Genomic DNA, 8,045 nt, shown 5'->3' on the forward strand with positions numbered 1-8,045 from the left:
TTTTTTTTTCTTTTTGATTACATTTGACTACATTTCTTTTTGACTACATTTCTGCTTTTGTTAAGCTTTTGTTCTGCTTTTGTCATGGCACAGTCTGTATGTGTCTTTATCCACATCTTCCTTCTACTTCAGTCTCTTCTGCTGTGCTTGCAATGCTCCTGTAATCAAGAGGTGCAAAAGCCAGGTATTTCCTTAGATCCTGAGGAATAAAGGGAGTTACTGGCAGATGTGCAGCCTGTTGACAGCTGTGTGCATATTCTTTTGCTACCATGAGATTGTTCTCTCTGGTTGCAAAGTTGTGTGAGAGAGAAAGGGCTGTCTGGAGGAGGGGGCTGAACGAGTCTGTGAGCAGGACTCATGGAACCGATGCTGTAAGGAATCTTTGTGTGGTGGAAGGGAGCTCTGAAATATTGACAGGGGAAACCAGCCTTGTGTGTCTATTACCAGAGCTGGAAGGACATGGTAGTAAAAATAAGTCCTAAGTGTCTCTTAGGACTAAACTTCTTGCCTGTTTGAATTTGGTTTCCTGTGTTGTCTAATCAGCAAATACAGCTCAAACCCTTTACTATGTGTCCCTTTCTTTAGTGCTTAAAAGTTGAGGCTGAATGTTTGTTTTATTAAACAAGTTAGAGTTGGTGAGAGATATAATTAGGGGCAATTGAATGGATTGCAATCTTATTTTCCAATATAAGTTATATTATGCAGTGTAATATAGTCTAATATTGATGCCTTAAGTTTTTGCTTTCATATTTTTCACATGAAGTGACAGCACATGCAGAGAGTTTCTGCCCCTCTCCTGGGGTAGAGAGGGAAGCTCTGAGAGCATGGTACCCCCAAGGGGTACCTGAAATAGCTGGAGGTAGCTGGGCCAGGAACAGACCCTGTCACAGGGCCAGAAAAGTTGCTCTGTGACAAAACCTTCTTGGTTTTACACCGACAGTGGAGGTAGGGCTTGAATTGGGGCACCAGACTAGCTTTACATCTGTTTTTTAGAAGCAGTTTCACTGCTGTCTAAATACTTTGGGGACTTCAAAAGAGAAGATGTGGAGCACTGAGGCTGAGCTGCTCTCTGCATCCAGCAGTGGCACACAAAGGGGGATTTTAGGATTGCAGCTTTTGACTGAAACATTCAATTAGTCATTTTTAGGGTTGGGCCAGTTCCATTGTTGGTCCTGGGCCCAAATGAGTGCCCAAAATTACTACACACATAAAAGACAGAAAGCTCCATACCGAGGTTTATAATTGCCCTCCTATAAAATTCCTCATACGATTCCATCCTGAAGGAATTGTTGCATTTCCTTTGTTTCACAACTTTGTATATTTTTTCATTCCTGGAAAATCAAACAAAGCTTTTGAAGTAAAAAGACACAAAAGAAGGGGAATAAGGAGGTAGGGGGAAGAAGCCCACAAGGCAAATAAACCCATTACAATCAAACAAATAAAATGTGCATGTGTATACAAATGGGAGATATTAAAAAAGGCAGTCAGAAGGCTCAAAGCCCCACTATTTGCCTGAACCCAAACTTTTTAAAAAAAACATAGCACAAAAATCTAGCTGGGAAATTCCATACATAGACACATAATTACTTCTTATTTTATTGTGAAACAGAATCTACATGAAATGGAAACCAATCAGGTCTAGTAGTTGGAAGGGGCTGCTATTTTCTTAATCTTCTTTTTTTGGTCTCCCTTTTTTTTTTTTGCCAAAGCAAGAGATGTAGGACAATGAAACACATTTGTCAAAAAAACGCAAAGACTGTTTTACTTCTTTTCAATTTCTCACTCAAATGGTTAATTTCCTCATTCATCTTACAACTTTTCTCCAAACTGGATATGGATTCCTTATTGGACCTATGTTTTCTAAAATCTGTGAGTTAAACTGCTCAATTTTTTCATACTCTAAAGGATTTTGTAGATCACTACTACATTCTTCCTCAAATATCTCTTTTTCTGTTCTTAATCTACTTTTGTATAGGAGTCTTTCCATGCCATCCTTACAGTCTCTTTTTCTGAGCTTTTCCTAGTTGTATGATATCCTGAAAAGCATGATGGCATGGCATGATGCAGTGAGTTTTTTCATGTTCTGTACTGTTTCTACTGGTTTTTGATGTGTTTTCCTCCTTTACTGTAGTAATTCCAAATAATACTTGACTTTCAGCTGTGGCGGAGCTTTAAATCAATGTTTTCACAAAAATACTTAGAGCAACTCTGAGGTATTTGAAATATAATAAGAAATTCAGACACACCTTTCTGTATCTGTGATTTGGAACCCTTTTCCCCCTACATCCATAGGCTTTCACTTGCTGGATAATGGTTTTCATCTTCAGTCTATTTAATTGCTTGGTAACACTTTCTAGTGAAAAACACTTTCTGTTTATTGTCCTATTCATCCAGTCTAAGAGTTGATGATCCTGAGTACATCTCTGCCATCTGTAAACTTGGCAATATTTGTGAACTTATTATTTGTTCCATATTTCAAATAACTTCTGAAAATATGGAGCAGCAAAAAAGACCTGACAGCAGATTCTTGCTATCTCAGTCTATTTCTTTTTGCCTAGCTTTCTGTCTTTTAACCAATTACTAATGTTCTGGGAAATTTTTTACTCATGATAGTTTCTTTTAGCTTAGCAAGGGATCTTGCTGAGAAGCTTTGAAAAGTCAGGCATACTCCATTCCAATGTTCATCTTTAGCTACAATCTTATTATTATATTTTCTTGAGAGAGAAACAGAGTGTAATTTTTTCTCATTTTAGTGTAAATGTCCAAACTAGGCTAGATTAAATCATAAAAGTGCCTGTTCTCATTTACTGGGAACTAAGGATCGCTATGTTGGGAGCAGCATCTACAATAAATTTATATTAAAAACAGGCAAGATTCATCTTTCTCTCTGGCTGAATCTGTACTAGAAAGTGAAATACTGCCAGTGAATGTTTTTGTGTCAGTGAATAGAGGGAAAACTCCCTGGCATGATGTTCACCTAAATAACTGCCAAATTCAGTTCAGAAGTGAAAACTTTCCAGAGACCTTCTCGCAAAACATGTGCATGTAGGCACATATAAACACCACATTTTAGACACCAAGACAGTTCATCAGATTAGACACTGCCAGCTCCATCCCAGGTGACCTGGTTGTCTGGGGAAGTTACTAACTTATCTGATTGGGAAATTTAATAAAGCATTAGCTAACTATGAGAGTATTAATGTCCCCTTTCTATTTCAGAGCTCCCATTGGTTTCAACTATTTATGGACAATCACTGTTGTCCTTATCATGACTGTGGTTGCTATTTCCCTCTACCCCAAATCCTACATGCATATATTTCCAGGTGACCCCTAAATCATCTTCCTACTGTATTTTATTTCTGAAAAATGGAGATCTTTGTTAATTCTGTTTCCAAGAAATCTTTGTTATTCTCATTGACTAATCATTTTGAAGGTATGAAGGCTTCCAGATTTTGCTAGGGCTCTTTACTTTTGGATGAAATTTAGGATGGAAGATATTCATCAACCTAACAAATTATCTTTCCTTTTTTCTTTCATGCCATTTTACTCACTTATCCTCAATGACTGAAATTTCTTCAAGAGTTTCAGATGATTGCACCTAAAAAGTTTCCATCCTTTCTTTTAGGGTGCTACAGCATGTCTATGCAGCAGTCTCTTTGTAGCAAAAAAGAAAGAAGCCAAAGTGCTACCAGAATAGATATGCACATACACAGGGTATATTTTCTTTTCCTTATACTAACTGCTTTTATTTTGTCCTTATATCCTAAGCGTGTGTTTATCTCATACTATCCAAAAGAGGTCAGTCATTGTCTAGCCTTTTCATACACTGAGGAGAGTTGAGGAGAGTATAACATGAGCTCTAGTGGTTTCTGATCTGCTCACTTTTAGTCCCAGAGGAACCATCAATTTTTATGTGGGTTAGCAATGTAGTGGAGTAGCCTGTGATTCAGATGAGCCCTGGCAGCTTTTCTCTAAGTGGAGTCCAGGCCCTCTGCAGTGGCACTTTCTGATACTTCACAAGTCAGCAGATCGTTCTTTCAGCTTCCTCAGCCCTGAGTCCCAAAAGCACTGCTCCTTGAAATGTGCAAGCACCACTATAAAGAAGAAGCAGAGGCCTTAGGACACATTTTTCAAATTGGTAGGATAGGTTTCTTGCAAGTCACCAAGACAGAAATCAGTTATTGGCCTTGGCTGCTGAGGCCAAGCAAGCAGCATTTCCTCACTGAGCGACATTCCTTCTCTCCTGCCAGAGTTGCTTCAGATTCCCTAGATAACCTAGAGCCTTCACACTTCCAGACCTTATTCTGCTTCAGGCAAATACATATTTATTATATTTCAGTCAGCCCACTTCCTTGTCAAGCTCTCCTGCTGCTCTTGAGAGGACCTCCTAACAGCAACGTTTTGGATGGACTTTTTAATTTTGACTTCCTGACTTTCAGTGGATATAAGACCCAGTCTTTAAGACATCTGTATGAGTAGATCCTCATATTTATTGGCATCCCCATTTGAACACAGCCTTTACAGAAGCAGTGGAATGTATGCCAAGCAGACGTCTCCAATGAAGGTCCATTATGTAGGGGCCCTCCAACACTGAAGTCCAAACATTTTCCTTGCACATTATTATGATCTTCATTTTCCTGCTCTGTACTCTGATAATACCTTTGCACTACCTCTTTACTTTCCTTTTTTCCCATGGTTTTCTTTAGGTGATTAAATAAATTTTCATTGAAGCCTGGAGTATGTTCCTACAAGATAGTGATTACAAAAATAGATACAAATAAGTGGTTATAGTGATTGCAAAAATGGATACAAATAAGTGGTTATTATAACAGATATGTAATTTGGGGAAGCCAAGTAGATGTTAGCCAGGGTAAACTGGTAGGACAGAGAAACATTGAATAATTTAGATTAGAAAGGACTTCTGAAAGTAACGTGGTGTCTCTGCTCAAAGAAGAGCCAAGTTGGAAATTAAAGCCTACCCTGAAGTTAAATCAAGCTGCTCATCCATAAGGTCAGCATTTTTTTAGGGCCCTTTAGTTATGGACAATACTCACATTTTATGTAATGGCAGAAACTTTTATTTTACTCTTCTTCTCTACAAAAAAAAAAAAAAAAAAAAAAAAAAAAAAAAAAAAAAAAAAAAAATCTTATTTTATAGCTATTTTGTAGATTTCTGTCATTTGATGAAGAGGTGACAATGCTGGGTATGTTAAAGACATAATGCAGAATGCACCAGAAACCAAAGGAGAAAAGATGCCCAGGAGTAACAGACAAGAGCAGGAACAGAAAAACTGAGTTAATGTTATCAGCCCACTTATCACCAGTTCACCAATCAAGGCAGAGTAACAGAGACAACAGATTGGGAAAGCATTCTTTTATTGACCTTTTGCATCATTGGAGTGCACATTTCCATGACAAATATAATTTTCTAGCAGTGGTGTTCTTGAGGAAAGGGTGAAAAGAGGAGAATAAGAAAGGCTAGTTTGAACCTAGCACTAGGCAAGTAATACATATACTGGAAGGGTTCCATACGCATTCCTGTACAAAATGTGCTTCAAAACAGATTTGGGATGTGTGATATGCTACAAACATCTGCATTTTGTGGGCTCGTACAAACTCAATCAATGCATTGTCATATTTGATTCTCCTTGAAACAGTTTTGCTTTTGGTTACACTTAATTCTCTAATAGCTAGCTCCCTTCTGATTTGCTTTTTGCAGATCAGGATATCAAATGAAAATATAGTGGATACTCAGATCTACTTTTGAAACTAATAGCTACTGTTGTCCAGAGCAATAGCTAGAATCCTAACAATAAAACTATTTTCTAGTGACATGGCAGCAAAAAGCTTTGGTTTTCTTTTGATACCTCTAATTAAGCAAAGTGAAACTTATCTAATTTGCAAAAATTTACATGGTAGTGTAATTCCATCACAGGATATTCCAAATTAAGCATTAAGGAACAAGACAATGTCATAAGCTTATCAAAATCAAAAGGTGATTTCGGGACACAGTTACAGCAATTCAAGCCCTCAGAACTTGTAAATAACATCGCTCATCAGAATTGGTTATTAGCTAATTTTCCATTTTCTTCTTTTCCTTAATTGTTCAAATACACTGAAGGCAAAACAAACTAGAAAGTTACTTAGCATATGTTCTTTGGAGCACTTAAAATTGCTGGGAATCATCTAACCCATAGTTAAATTATTTGCACAGTTTGTTGAGCTGGAAAAAAGTACATGTAGCTAACATAAAATTAAGCAGCTCCTGTGTGCAGCTGGATTCGGGGGATTCTTACTTGAAATCTCTGAGCTAATAGAACTATCACATGTGCTGGCTACAAAAATGCATCTTGTTACTTGTTGTAGGTCATTGCCTGTGGAAACTTGCTTCCCTGCCTGATGTTAAAACATAGCACTTCTTTCTGTAAACATAGTAAAGAAAACTGGAAATTTCCTTATTAAGACTCATTATTATAGCCTTGGCTTGTATTTTAACATGATGTTCTCTAGTTCAAGTATATTGTCCTTTTTAAACATGTAAGTATATATATATACATTACTTTGCAGCTAAAACACTCCCTGAACTAATAGCAATATGCAGCAATGTCTGTTTGTTCAATTTTTCTTTTCCTTTCCAAACTGCATCAGTATTTCATATCATCTGGATCTTTGAGGAAAACATGTCTTAAAAGAAAATTATTTAGATGATGAAATCAATAAGGACATAGGAAATTTGTCAATTCCTCACTACTAGAGTGAAAAAGACATACAATACTTTTGGAAGATGATTATGTGGAATTAGGTTGAGAAATAAACAGGTCTTTCAAAATATGCTTCTTTTGAGGAGCACAAAAAGAACACAGTTTTCACTCTTGAATTCTCAACCAAGAGGAAAACTGGAACTCTGCAGTATTCTACTGATGGTGCTCCAGGGAACACCTGATCATTACTGTGCACCTTTCCTTTTCCTTTGATCAATTTCATTTAAGGTTCTACTATGTCAAAATGGCAATCACTCCATATTTACTTTTCATTCATATAAATAACAAATTTACAGAAAAGAAGCAATGCCATATTTATTTAGATCATCTGTCCATCATGCCTGTTATTTTGTACTTTGCAATGACCAGTAGCAGACACTTAATATAAATTTAATATGGATAGAATATGCTACACCTGCTCACTTCCCTGGAGTGAGTTCCTCCTTTATGACAATCAGTGGTTGTAAATATTTCCTGAACTGTGGGTCTCAGTTCAGGACTATCCTGCTGTGTAGCCTCTAAGGGATCTAGTCTCCATGAGAATTTTTAATGCCTTTTGGAGCCTTTTGGACTTTTGACCTCCCCAACATCCTGTGATAATGAGTTCCACAGCTTAATTTGAATGAGATCTAATTATGTGTGAAAAATTATTTCCTATGTTTATTTTAAACTTTCTGCCTGGTAAATAAAGTGGGTACTTCCTGATTATTATACTAAAAAAAACAGTGACTAGTGCTTCCCTATGCAATTTCTCTACAAATTTAATGGTTTTATAGACCTCCATCATGTCTCCCTTTTGTTATGTCTGTCCAAACTGAAAGACCATGTCACATCTTCTTGCATTAAAATGACTCCATATCTTTTTTTCAAAGATGTGCGAGTGTACATAATGATGGAAGAGTGAGGTGATGATGCTCTTGATGACAACAACTCACAGTAAAATAACTGTAGCTCCATTCCTTTTCCAAATTAGAAGGACTTTTGGCCAGCCAGACAAAATATTTGTATGAAGCCTATCAGGCTGAAAAAATTTCATAGTTTACATTTCTTTTTCCAGAAGACTTTACTTGTTTTTCTCATACTCACACCTGACCTGTATGACCATTACATGACTTTGCATCAACTGAGCCCTCAGTAATTAAGTGAAGAATCCTTGAGAGTGCAATTAAAATGTATTGTAATTATTGAAAGCATTACCTGATCTGCTGTTTTATATGAACACAGAGACTACTTGGGTAAAATTTAATAGTTGGCCAGGTAAACCCAGCAATGACTGAAAGCACA

This window comes from Serinus canaria, chromosome 3, assembly GCF_022539315.1.
Source record: "Serinus canaria isolate serCan28SL12 chromosome 3, serCan2020, whole genome shotgun sequence".
Taxonomy (NCBI): Eukaryota; Metazoa; Chordata; class Aves; order Passeriformes; family Fringillidae; genus Serinus; species Serinus canaria.